Source organism: Bidens hawaiensis, unplaced genomic scaffold (genome assembly GCF_021521415.1).
Source record: "Bidens hawaiensis isolate Kalapana, Puna unplaced genomic scaffold, B.hawaiensis_p1.1 tig00002343_1, whole genome shotgun sequence".
NCBI lineage: Eukaryota > Viridiplantae > Streptophyta > Magnoliopsida > Asterales > Asteraceae > Bidens > Bidens hawaiensis.
Window position 1 is genome coordinate 3,328,522 of NW_027491127.1, and position 14,878 is coordinate 3,343,399.

The 14,878-nt window shown below is 34.9% G+C and overlaps 2 pseudogenes across 1 annotated transcript; both read right to left on the reverse strand.

The window, feature by feature from the left end:
* Positions 1 to 441: 441 nt before the first annotated feature.
* Positions 442 to 2,498, reverse strand: LOC143618911 (pentatricopeptide repeat-containing protein At2g37310 pseudogene; annotated as a pseudogene).
* A 1,952-nt stretch (positions 2,499 to 4,450) lies between these two features.
* Positions 4,451 to 10,751, reverse strand: LOC143618979 (R-linalool synthase QH5, chloroplastic-like; annotated as a pseudogene). The gene is made up of 7 exons (XR_013151123.1): positions 10,310 to 10,751; positions 9,662 to 9,932; positions 9,016 to 9,337; positions 7,988 to 8,207; positions 7,760 to 7,898; positions 7,419 to 7,667; positions 4,451 to 4,906 (listed from the first exon to the last, which is right to left on the reverse strand). The product of XR_013151123.1 is annotated as an R-linalool synthase QH5, chloroplastic-like (transcript).
* Positions 10,752 to 14,878: the final 4,127 nt, after the last annotated feature.

Here is a 14,878-nt window from a genome sequence, read left to right on the forward strand (position 1 = left end):
AATTGTACATATGTGTATAAAAAAACGTGTATAAAATTTAAAAAATAAGTATTATACATATGTGTATAATTTTGTTAAACCGATATTTTTTTTTTCATTTTTTTTTATTTTTTTTATAAAGCCGGGATGAAAAATAAAAATTTTTGTTTTTTTTACTTTTTTTTTATTTTCGAGTTTTTTATTTTGTTTGATATTATTTTAAATTTTTTTGTTAAAAAAAGTGTTTTTTGTGGTTTGAAATGGTTCTCAAAGTTCTCAATTTCAAAATAGTTCTCACATTATCCTATTCCTATATATATATATAAAGTGGTTTTGTTAAAACAAACAATGCCATGAACAGATGTACAATAATTTGCCAAATGAAAGTGATTATTTTTTCTTTTTTCATTTTCTTGAGATGCAGGAAGCAACTACCAAGAATTTCAAGATGATGCCACAAGCTAATTAATTTTAATATCAATAATCTAACAGAAAATATAATACAAGAAAGATGAAAACCTTACCTCTACAGCCGGATTGAATGATTTCGTTATAAACTTATCATCAACATACAATTTCTTCATGAAAATCTTCACTTACAGCATATTTTTCATCTCTCATCAAATTAAACAATCCTCCTAATGTGGCATATATTTCCTCTGTTTTCCCATTCGATACATCCTTCGCTATAAAACTTTGCATACCACCTGGCGTTTCAATCCAACTACAACCCGCAATCTTCTTCAACCCGACATTATTCAACATCACCCTAACATTTTCAGCCTCTTCCCATCTTCCCGCTTGTGAATACAAATTAGCCATTATAACATAATTCCCCGTGTTTTCAGGCTCAATCTCAACCAAATGATCAAACGCAAATTTCCCAATTTCCACATCACAAGAAACCGACGCTCCATTCAGCAACGCGCCCCAAACTCTTGCACTCGGTTCAAAAGGCATTTCCTTTATGAAATCTATAGCTTCTTTAAGCTTTAACGCTCGACTTAACACACCTACCATACAAGCATAATGCTCCATTAACGGATGAATATTATACACTTTTAACATACTGTTAAATATCCTCCACGCTTCATCCACTAATCCAGAATGAGCACAAGCCGACAAAACTGATGTGAATGTAACAGGATCCGGCAGTATGCGTTCGTTAATCATGTTATGAAACAAATCAAGAGCTGAATTTACCTCACCGTGAGCAGAATATGCAGATATTAACGACGTATATATAACAACACTCTTCTTATTCGATCGGTTAAAAACTATTTGTGCACCTTTAAGATAACCTAACTTAGCATACGTATCGATAATTGAGTCGCTACATAAATATTTTTGTCATATATGTTTCTGATCGCATACGCGTGCATCTCTTTTCCTCCTTTTAAGTTTGACAAATGTGAAAGTGTAGGAAAAATATTCGAAAGCGTTACCGTATCCGGTTTGAACGACCCGTTCATCTGCATTTCATGAAATAAATCGAGCACTTCTTCATAGTTTCGGTTTTGAAATTGGCCCGATATCACAGCATTCCAAGTACTTAAACTCGGTTTATCCATTTCTCTAAACAGATTCATCGCTTTATCCACAAAACCATGAAGCATGTATCCGTATATCAACGATCCATAACTAATCTCATCTTTCTCACTCATTTCATCGAAAATTTGTTTAGCGTAATCCAAACTACCGCATTTCGCATACATTGCGATGAACGCATTACAAACCGCGAGATCTAATTTAACTTCATTATCCAACACATACTTATCAACCTTCATTCCCAAATCAAGATCGTTCGACTGCGCACACGCTTGCAGAACACTAATAACAGTGATCTCGTTCGGTTTCACATTATCCAAACACATCATCTCGAAATACAACTCTTTACATTCATCAAAAAACCCCGCTTTCGCATACCCCGCCACCATCGAATTCCATGACACGAGATCTTTACACTGCGTACAATCAAACAACTGTCTCGCCAAAACAATCTCATCGCACCGACAATAAAACGTTATCAACGCGTTCACAACAAAAACATCGTAATCCAACCCGTTCCGGACGATATAACAATGCAACACTTTACCAATAGTAAATTTATAACCTAAACAAGACAAAGCCTTTAACACACAAGTAACAGTAAAATTATCGGGTTTAACCCACATCGAGGAACAAGATAAGAACCCCGAAAAGAGGTTTAATGTATCGGTATACCGGGTATTCATCGAGTAGCCCATGATCAATGCGTTCCAAGAGAATGTGTTTCTGTTGGGAATTTGGTCGAACACATGGTGTGCGTAATAAAGATTGTGGGTTTTTGAGTAACAAGTGATGAGCTTTGAAGCTAAGAAGTTGTCTAATGTGACGCCGGAGATGATGAGCTTGGCGTGGAGGGGAGGTGACGGTGGTCGGTGCAGTGTTGGATTAAACGGCCGTATGCAGTGTAGTTGAAGCTCATTGGCGTGTGAATTGGGTTGTGGCGGGTGGGATTTGAATTTGCTAAAGTTTTGTATATCGGGTGTGGCATAAAACCCAAAAAAAACGATCTGAAATAAAAAAACCCCGAAAATTCCAAATCAGAAAAAGAGAATTGATATAAAAACCAACGTCAATTAACGGTTTGATTTCCGTTTTGGTTTTGCATGCAATAAAAACCGAAAAAACCGATCGAACCAGATTTTTAGATTTTTATTTTTTATTTTAAGCAATTTATAAGAATTTAATAAATATGCAACTCAAGTACTTTTAGTCAAATGTATAACAGTCTATTAGTTAGCAATTAACAAAATTATTTATATTTATAATTCATTGTTATTGGCCTGACTTTCTCTACGGCCTAAAATTTCACGCTCAAATGGTAAAAAACGAAAAAACTGAATCCGAACCGAAATCAAAACGAAAACCGAAAAACCGAAGCCGAACGGTTTCAAAAATCCAAAAACCGAAGTTTTGGTTTTCGGTTTCGTTTTAACACAAAACCGCACCACGCACACCTGTACCCATTGATGCCAAGAATAAAGCTTTTAACTTGCATCCATTGATTTAGTTTCTATAATATTTTTCATTTTAAGCTTTTGTATTAAGTAATTATACTATACGTCTATACCTTTGACATGTTAATCATAAGCTATGTGTTATTGGGGTTGAGAACGACGGGGTGTGAACAACGTCACACACCGGGTGTAGGGAGGCGTGCGGGGACAAGCTGCGAAGCGTGTCACGGGTGACCTGTTTTTTGGGATGATATTGTAACGAATCAAACTGATATACATCACGTCTCCGCCGCAAGGTGCCAATTTAACACAACTATAGAGAAATGGTTTGGATCCTTTCGGGTTTCCGACGAGATAACTGACGAAGGCGTTAGTGTTTCTTTGCGAATCAAGTTTGAGCTGCAGCAACACGCGACATCTCCAACTTAAACTTTTGTTTTTTATGCTTTGATTACAAACTTACTTTTGTCTTTTATACTTTGACTACCAAACTTATAAAAACCAACTTCAAAAATTTCTTCTTTTATGTTTTGAACACCAAACTTTTGACTTTTGTCTCAAGCCACCAAAGTCTCTTCTCTTTCATATTTAGGCTACCAAAAATCATTAATTTTTTTTTAAATAATTTTCAAATATTAGTCGGCAAACTATTTTTTTAATTTTTATTATTATCTGTTAAAATTTGTATATAATTTCACTTTTAAAACTCGATCGGTTATTAATCCGATGTTGTGTCACCAATGTATTTCGATTAAGCATACTGATTTGTTTCATACACAGGGGCGGACCCACATAGGTCCGATCGGGGTCCCGGGACACCGATGTTTTTTAAAAATTACTTAGAGACGGTATATTAAATTTTGTAAGGACCCCATAAAAATTAATACTTGGAACCCATACTATTAAGATTGAATTGGTACAGTGGAAAGTCCCATGTTTTACTTGTGAGAGGTTGTAGGTTCAAGCTCCACCATACTCCTTTTTTGTTGTTTTTTTAATATCCTAGTCTTAGTTATTTAGTTAGGGTATTTGTGCTTTTTGTTAGTTTCTCTCATATAGTCATTATCACCATACAACATATATAATGTTAACATGGATTTTGCATATTCTTTTATTATTTACCTTGTGTATGTATTATAATTAATCATTTATTTGTGTTAGAGTTATTTTTTCATGTTTTGGTCAATTATGTAAGACCATTTATATAGATTACGTTCATGTTTTTCGGGTATGAATTAAAAGTGTATGTTTCATCTAGTTTGTAATTTAGATTCTTTCTACTTACTCGTTTCCAATGACACCATAGTTCCTTGTTTTATTATGTTCCTCGCCTCGACCCGACCCGAATAACGACCGACCCGAAAAATTTTGTAAACCGAAAAAATTGGGACCCCATTGACAAAAAATCCTGGGTCCGCTACTATTCATAAAGCTACTCAACTTACATAACTAAAAAGTAGTCACAAGTTAAACAACTTCAACAAACTTAGTATATTAAAATGTGATAAATTACAAAGACAACTGCTCCAACTCCATTACAATATATAAGTTATTATGGGATGCTCTCTACCATCTTATTTTATAAATAAAGTTTCACTTATGATGAAAGAAACACATTTTCTTGATTATTTTGTCATTTAGATTGGATTAAAAAGCAATGATGATAAGTAAGATCCGGTTATTTCAGGACGAGCATGCCCATCTCCTTCGCCATACAGGAATTGTGCCGTCCTAGCCATGTTTGATGCATATTCAATGTACTCTCGTGAAAACTGAGTATTAGCATGCGCCCGTTCTTTATTAAGTTTCTTCCATGCGTCCCCAATCAATTCGTTGATGTACCTTCTAGCTTCTTGTTCCGTAGCACCACACTCGTGCATGTAACACTGGATTGATTTTGGTGTGTCGCCTCTTGCCAGTTCATCCTAAAGGGATTAGAGATTATATAAGTTTATTTGATTGTATATATATTTGAGGAAAAATTAACTTACAAATGAAATTAATGTGTTAATTGTGATAATCAAATATAGTTTTTATATATACAAGCAGTGTAATTATGTAATTACATCATAGAGTAATTATGTAATTACTCTATGATGTAATTACATAATTACTCTGCTTGTATACTTAATTACTCTACTTGATTCTTGTAAGGCCCCGTTATCGGTAGCCCTACATTTGGTGTTGGATTTACTCATAAACACAGTTCTAAATATCAGAGTTAATTAAAACTTTCACGGAACATTAAAACTTCAACCATATGATGTTACATAACCTTCAAATCTTGTCTTATAAAACATTCATAGTCAATTAAATAAAACATAGTCTTTAAAACATCACAACATTTCTTCGAGATACCAGTATCTTCGATTCCATGCCATGTGTCTTCAATCACGCGAGCTGCCTCAACCTATTTTCCTGCGTGCATACTAAAAGTCAGCTACGCTGAGTGAGTTCTAGTTAATCACATAACTTACTTTACATACACATACACGTGCCCGTAGGTACGCATTACATACTTAACCTGTCCATCAATCTTTCATACACATACATATCTTCATACCTCGGATATTATTAGGGTCCGGTGCCCTCCATCCTCGGATATTATTAGGGTCCGGTGCCCTTCATCCTCGGATATTATTAGGGTCCGGTGCCCTTCATCCTCGGATATTATTAGGGTCCGGTACCCTTTCTTCCATACCTTTTTAACATACTTTTCTATATACATAATCATAAATTACATACATACATCATTCATTCTTCATCTTACAACATACATATAACATCAACCATTTCTTGGCAATACATGCAATTCCGAAGATCGTTCATGTATCGACAAGAAACCATTCATACATTTCACATAATACATATATGGCATACACTTATCACTTAGGATAAGTGTATTAACTAATCACATCGAGTATGCACACAGCCCCGAAAACATAACAAGGAATGGGGCTAGAAACTCACCTGAAGTCGGTTACATTCACCGTTAATAGTTATTCCTTTCTTCAGTTGGGCACGGCTAACTGTATAACAATTACTCGTATCAATTATCTATCACTAGCCATATCACGCTTCTATTCTAATTATAACCCTCAACGGACGGGGTCCAGGGGCAGCGCCCCTGGCAGCGGGGTCTAGGGGCGGCAACCCCTAGCAGGGTCCAAGGGGCAGAGCCCCTGGCTGGGGTCGAGCTGCCAGGTTAGCTTGGAAAAATTTTATTTCTATTAACTGTCATAACACATTTTCCATTAGGATTTTAACCCATTATTTAATTCGCTAACTTGAAAATCCAAGGGTTTCTTTGTAATTAATTAAATCTTTTTCTAAGTCCAGGGACTGTTCTGACATTATATTAAACTTCCAGTTCGTTACTTGGTTCTTAACGAATTGGTTTGTCTTAACGAACTGGTCATTTGTAACGGACTGAACCCTCTAACGAACTGGACCTCTGACGAATCCGTCCATGTAACGAACCAGCCCACATAGCGAATCAGTTCAGATAACGAATTGGACCTTCTAATTCGTTATTTCCTTTAACAAATGACTATAACGAAATGGGGGTTAATTCGTTATCTTTTCCTTAACGAATCTGGACACGAGCTAAGGCTAGTTCGTTATCTTTCCTCAGCGAATCAACTTAACGAATTACCCCTAGTTCGTTAAATCTCCTTTAACGAATTAGGGTTAGGTCAGACATTCTCTGACATTCCCTTCCTCGTACACGCCGCCTTTCCGGCGCCGCCGCCGGAAAACCGCGAACACGCCGGAAAACGAGTTTTAACTCGTTTTTCACCGTTTTTCGTCCCGTTCGATCCAGATCTGAGCTAGGGTGACCCCTAAGCTCATCATAGGTTCGGTTTATACCCGATTCCACCCGGATCTCGTGACTTAAACGGTTTAACGGTGTCGGCTCGTCGTTTCGTGACTATATCTAACGGGTTTAAGCTAAGACAACATCATACTATCATTACCTCGGGTCGGAATCGATTCTTCCTTCTTGGTTCGGCTAGAGAAAGGAGAGAACTAGAGAGAGATCTTAAGTTTGTGTTTTGGGTGGTGTATGGAATATGTGTGAATGAGGATTAAATGGATATTAAGGGTTTATATATTTATGGATCATGGGCTTAATCCCATGGTCTTTCCTTCTTTCTTTCCTAACCCAAGTCCATAACCCATATTCATTTACCCAACACTAGCCCAACTCGTATTCTATTTATCTAAACCGATAACGACCCACTATAAAATAACGAAATGTATTTTATTATAATAACCAAAAGTAGGATGTTACAATTCTCACAATTAGTACATTAATTTCATTTGTATTTGATCCAAACCCTATATATATATATATATGAAAATATTTTTTATTAACATTTTCAAAACTAAAATATGTTTTGGCATAGTTAGATACTGATTAATAAAAATGCATACTGTGGATGTCCGTAAGTCATCAGCCAGTCGTAAGATTAGTGACGAGTAGCGATCTAATGCCTCAAATTCTTCCATGCGTTACAAGATTTCTTTGGTTGCACCAAGCGATGTTGCAAATTTAAAATGCATGAGTAATGTTGGACCAGATATTGATATATAACCATTATCCAAGTACTCTTTGAGTGTTGGTGTGTATCCGCTATAGTGCCACCGTGCTTCGACAAGGTAAGTCTTGCATAAATCCGCCCACTACAATATTGCCATTCCGAAAATAAGACAGAGATAAAAAAATCAAAGATTACAATATTTTTATAGTTTGAGATCAAAGATGGTTTAATTACTGCTTTCTTAAGGTATGGAAGGATGAGGATTCCCGTGTTTGTCAATGTGTCGTATGAGATCTCATTAATCGTGTTGTAGAATCCGAGGAAAGCTATCTTCATATACTCCGGAAGTTTCTCAATAGCATTGATATCCCATCTATTGATAGATGTTTAATAATCATTCATAACATTTGTGAATAAACACAAAACACAAAATTAATTCTAGTCAAGTGAGTTATCGTTTACCTGTCTATAATATCAGTAAACTGTTAGAAGTTCATCCAACGTGCCATACACGTCGTATATATCATCTATAGTGGTAATCATCGCAGCAGCCCGTGCTAGTGATCTCCTACCATGGCTATACTGAGGCTGGTAACCAAAACCGATAGTCCATAGAAAAATCGGCACCAAGCCGTCTCGAATGAAGCTGAGCTTCTTAACCCATTTTGTATTTCTCCACCACCTATTCATAGTATTTTACTTGTATTTTCAAAAGGTTCTCAGATATGTTAAAACTAATATATGTGTATATATAGTACCGAGTTAGTGTCACGTGCAACATACGGGTGAAAAATATAGAAAACGTCAAATATACATATATGAATTACATAATGAGCATTATAAATTTATAAAGAAAACGTCAAAACGTCAAATTACATAATGAATATTAATGAATAAGTAATTGCATATTTCCTAAATACATAGATTAGTAAGAACAATTTGTATTCGTATTTTGAAAGAAATAAAATGGAAGGTTGTAAATTTGTACATATTAAGGAAAAAAGAATGTTAGCTTCAAATCATCTTAGGGGCTGTTTGTTTACATCTGAATATAACCATTTAGATGTAAACATCTGATTCAATCAGACTTCAGACTGTTTGGTTCCAAACAGAAAAACATCTTAATGGTTAAAATTAGGTCTGAATCATTCAGACTTGTTGTTGTTGCTGAATGGGACATAGGTTCATTCAGACCTGACTCATAATGAACCAAACAACCCCTTAGTTGAGTTGACAAGCCATAAACATTTTAAAAACAAGGTAGTGATCGAGTTTGTTTCCCATCAACATATTTTTCATTTTAACAATTTTAATTAAACCAAAATACGTAATGAAGTGAAATTTGTTAAACTGAAAACTTGTATACTTGACATTATATGTGGAGGACCTAGCTGAATGTCAAGTGGATGAAAGGTCTTCTTTAAATAGTACAGTTAGATTATATTAGATTAGATAGATGTGTTATAGCTTGGACCATATTAGAATGATACCTTGATGCCTCTTTTAGATCTTCAATATGGATAGCCTGGACCATATTAAAATCTAATTTGGCAAACTCCAACAATGCGGGTTTCATGTCGCTTCTTTTCTCGTATACTCTGATAAACCATTCAGACTCTACTCTTGGCACTCTCCAGTGTAGTGGAAGCTCTAAAGCATGGCTTACTAATGATGATATACTTTCATCGTCCAATATGCTTTCCTCCTCGAATGAGTGATAACAAGCCTCATACAAGTTCAACATTCCCATCGTATCCTCGAGTGAGCGTGGATTAAGATTTTGATCCATGTCTTTAAAGTTGTCAAATATCTCTAAATAAACATAGACCAAAGTTAAATAAGCATTATTCAAATTAGCCAAACTTTATGTACGGAAAAACAATCAACTATTTAAATTAGTAGGCAGTAGGGCCGGTTTAATGATTTTGGAGGCATAAATCAAAATGAGATGTTAAAAAACTAAGAAACACACAAGTTTACCACCAAATCAATACATAACATTGTTTTTAATTTGCTCATTATAATATATCTATGTTAAAATTTTATTTTTAGATTTGGAGGCCTTAATTAAGTGTGAGCTTAAAGCCTTGCTTGGTTTCGTTGGCCCACGGGCCGACCATGGTAGGCAGTAAGTACCTTGAGGAACCAGATAACCATGTTGTCTCAGTAGTCTAAATCCAAGGGCTTTAAGGTTCAAATCCATTGTGTTCCACTTGTCATGAGTTTTGTAGTAATCATTGTAAATCACCTCCAATAGATTTCTTATTTCATCCTCAAAATGATACGATATTCCGAGTCTTTGCAAATCATCAACCAACTCTAGGGTACTAAGCGGGCTTCCCACCTTGCGTATCATCATCTTCACCGCATCCTTCAATGTATCGGCTCGTGCCTTGCAATCTTCTCCCTAAATGATGAGTATATGCATACAACTGATCATGTTGATTATAATGCTATAAATTGATGGCAGGGGAGGCTCGTGTGCCAGTGATTTGAAGATATGGCTTTAGAATCACACTTAGTTAATGCCTTTAAATTATATTAAAAAAAACATTATGTGTAGATATAATCGGAAGTATAAAAACAAATATGTCTATTGGTATGGTGGTAAACTTGCAACTCATGAGTTCTAGACTCACTATTAGCCTTTTTTGTTTTTTGTTTTTTTAAAACAATTGCCGTAAAAGGCCACAAAATCTTATTTTGATTTATGCCTTCAAAATTGTTGAGCCGAACCTGATTAATAGAACATGCAGATAAAAATAAATTTGCATTAAATCTTACTGTGAATTCATTAGAAAGTGATTGAACATAATCAAATGACCATAACGATGGCGCATAGTTTGCTGATCTTCTAGTGATGGGTTCAACCGCCGTGACAGCCTTCGCGCTGACATGTGCCTTTGATGTTGATTGTAATAGCCTTCGGGGCGACGTCTTGCGAATGTTAAATTGGCTTACTCTGTCATGTTGATTTTTGTAATGGAGAATTGAACAAGAAAAAGAGCACATTGAAGCCATCTTGCAAGAGAGATGCTATAAAAGTAATAAACTGCTATAAGAATATATGTGTGATTATTGTTATTATGCATGCATGTGTGTATATATAGAGGAAGACAATGGTGGTTGCACTATATTTTAATTACATAACTTTAGGTTTCATGGACCCATGCATGGCGGACCAATTGTTTAAACACTTTAAAGAGGCAAGGCAGCCACCCCTTATTATCTTTAGTTAATCTTTACATAATGCATTTGTGCATAACTTGTTTTTCTTTTGAATTAACATTAAAATATAAATTTTGATTAAAAACCGAGTTCATTAATAAAACAATACAACTTGAAAGAGTGAGAATTCTCAATCCATCTATCATATTATGTGAGTGAGGTTTTTATAATATAGAGAGTGATATATCGTGTTATGAGTGAAAGAGAGAGAAATTTTGTGATTTATCTGTAAATTTGAAAAGTTTCTGTAATAACCTATAAAAATTTTAATATTTTTTGAAAGTGATTGTGGGTAGAGAAAAGAGAAAATGTAATGATAAAGATATAAAAAATATTAATAAATTGCAGTATAATTATGAATTTAAAGATAGGGAAAGCGATGCGAATGCTCTAATAATAAGTATTGTTTGGTGAATTATGAGCTCCAACGAGCATATTCATGTGTCGGGTCGCTAGTGAATGGATCAAAATAAAAATCTCAATCTTCACAAAATTAAGATCACTAACAAACGTACTCACGTGCTGTGACACTACTTTGTTTGGTGTTGATTCAGTTTGTGATGCGGCGGGAGTTAATTTGTTCAGTGTTGGTTTAGTTTGTTAAGTACCGTAAATGATTTGGTACCATAAATACCGTACCAAAACCTTGAACGAAATATATATAACATGAAACTTCAAATAATCCTGAAACTTGACAATTTCATGAGCTGCAAAAAACCTTGATTTTAAGACTATGGCTTTTTTTGTAATTATAATCGAATTTGAGATTTAATCATTTAGACATTAAAAGACAAAAAATGGCTAATCTATGAAGGTTCCAAAAAACAATATTATGTAAGCCAAATCCATTGATGTATATATAGCAGCCATAGCAGGATGTGTGCCATAAAGTTGTAGTCCAAATAAGCACACTAATATGAACAAGGTACTCTGCATCACAGCATCTGTTAATAAAAAACATTTCTAGAATAGGCACTTGCACTCTTAAAATACGGTTAGCTGGACCGACCCAATACGTATATCCGATATTGTATATGATAAAATACTATACTTACACATTCTTTCTATAACATTTCACCAAATAAGTGAAGTGTAACATTCCTGATTCCTCAATCTATAACTTCATGACTTAGAAAGATGACAAAAACATTAACTTCATATAATCAATTTACAGATTTGAACATTTAATGAGCATATGGAGTCCCCCATAGCATCCATTTAATCTACTTTCAGAATTTAGATTATAATAGATTAACTAGATAAAGCCTGACGCGTTGCGGCGGAACAGCGAAACGAATTTGGTCGATATCGTTTAAGTTCGTTACGGCGTCAACATTAAATTAAAATCGATTACGTTTGTTTCGGTACGAGAAATAAAAAATGGTTACATAATTTCATAAAAAAACATTAAATAAAACGAACAATTAAACCCGGGTGTTGCGTCGGGAAGTTGACTCCTCGGTTGGTTTCAGTTAGTTTGAGATATAAATTTTTACATAACTGAACAAAAAAAACATGAAAAAAAAGGTTCTCAAAATGCTTGCAAAAAACAGTGTAACAAATGGGGATAGAACCTATGCAAGCAACCGGATGGAGAAAGTGTTGTGTAAAGCACCAAAACCACCAGACCAACATTCTACAATCGTTAGTGTTCTGGAATAATTTAATTTAATCAACAGATACAATCTAAAAAGCAATTTAAAGAGGCAAATTGTGGCACCGACATTTTGATTTTAATCTTATGTATAATTTATGACTCTAAATTCATTTTTTTAAAGAAAAAGTATAAATAATTAAGTACTTGCAAACCTTCCACTCATAAGGAGGACCATAGTTGATAGTTGCAAACTTTACTATTTAGAAACCTGTATCAAACCAACAACACATGCTAATTACATGCCAAATACATAAGTTGATTATCAGATTCTTGGGCTCTCAAAAGTATTAGTTCATTGTATTTCTAAATGTTTAGGATATAACAGCTACCTGTTTTAGAATTTATGTTTTTTGAATTTAAGTGGAAACAATACAACATGAACCTGCGATATATGTCTCACTTGTATTACTTTTACGGACATTTTGGTGAAATGCATTTACTGATTTGAAAATTACATAATCGTGTTCATTGCTCATTACAGTTTTTAAACTTATTTGTTGCTATCCGGAGCTATTGATATGTCTTCGCCATATCTGATTGTGATAACAGATCGATTCACGTGAAAATCTTCAACGGAGTAAGATATGTTCTTGCACATGAAAGTTGATTCTGTTAGACACACAAGTTGGCCGTTACACGCAAAAGTTCTTGTTATTTCGCTCAAAGATTCATTTTTCAGCCAAAAGCTGTGATCTTTCGTCATAAAGGTTTAGCCGAAACCTATCGATATATTCATACTTTCATTTTTGGGTGAGAACTCAAAACATAACAGATCTTTCACCTAAAAGTTTCAGTTTTGCACGAAAGTCTGTTATGTTTTGAGCTCTCACCCATAAATTCTGTTTTACCCGAAAGTTAGTTTACTTTCGCTTACGTTCAGTTTCGTGTGACCCTCAAAGTTTCGTGTTACTACTTATTCTTGAACCTTGTTTCGTAAACTTTTCTAAGCTTCAAAAGTTTTGCATAAACTTTCTGTTTGATTCAAAGTTTTGCTTGAAATGGAAATCAAGTGAACTAAGACAATGGTATTAGACCACCAAGACTTTAGTCCATTGAGGCTTATTCTGCTGGAAGACTCAGATGGAGTCTTTTATCAGCTATCCGAATTACTGTTTAAAATTCATTCTTTTGTTTTAAACTCATATTTCGTTTAATTGTTCCTACTTGAAAATGTATATATAAAATTAATTAGTAAAACAATTCACAAACCCGGTTTTAAAAAAGGAATACAAAACAAGCTTGACACAACGGCAAGTGTACGGATCATGTAATAGGACAGTCAGTAGTCATAATATCGAATTCGTGAACATGTAACGCGGCTTTCGATACTGAACCTCTATAGAGTCTAACTAATAATTAAATTGATTTGATTGATTTTTTAAAAACTAAATTTCTAATAACTTTAAATAAATAAGTAAACAAGAAAACTAGAAATACTAGACGGAAACTCAAACTAAGTTCAAAACGATAAACGAAGACATCCGAATGAGAAAACAACTACCCAGACTCGGATCCTATTAACAATTGACTATTCTCGGGATCTAAGGACTCGTATGGCACCGACAATCTATGAACGCACACACTCAGGAATGCTAAGGATGATCAAATTTATGGTTAGTCTCACCGTTTTCTCCTACACACACCTAATGGTCAGAATATGTATACCAGGATAAGGTTTACTAAGGTATCCAAAAGATGAATCTACGGTTAGTTTCATTCTCTAAGGTTAGTACTACCAACTCTAGAGACAAATAGATAAATCTATCTAAATCAATCTATAACTCTAAATCACAAGAAATCCAAACTGACCTCGTGGCCACGCAACAAATATGTAGACTTCCTATATCCGGTCAATCTGAAGGAAGACATACTAATGACAAGAATCTGTTAGGATCGACAACACCCGTTGAACACGAATTGCGGAATACACATGAACAACTGAACACTCGGACCACACTCTCTCACTCTCTGCCACTCAAGAACACAAGATGAACACAAAGATTTAATGTGGTTCGGTCGCTACACTGCAACCTACGTCCACCAGGTAACTAGGAGTTTTTATTACTTGTGATGGTGCAAGATTTACAAATACAAAGATATCTTATATAGAGATTGAGAAAAAACAAGAACCATGGAACATGCCGTAAACCATGGAACGAGGCTTGAATTTAGAGGAGTCACAAATGTGTTTGTTCTCTGCTGCCTACTTTCTGCCACAATCTTTGACAAACCTCAAAGTGGCTTCACACATAACAATCTCCCACTTAAAGCCACAGAACAATCTTCACCTGTGCTTCAACTGTGCATCTGTATTTCTGTAAGAAACTTTTCATCTTCAGTATCTTCCTAGTTACTCCGGCCTTCTCTACAATTAACCTGAAAGCCCGTTGAAGCTCCCACTGAGCTTCAACCCATCAGTCATGACTGAAACTGTCACTGGCTCATTTTCTGTCCCTATCGGCTCCCAC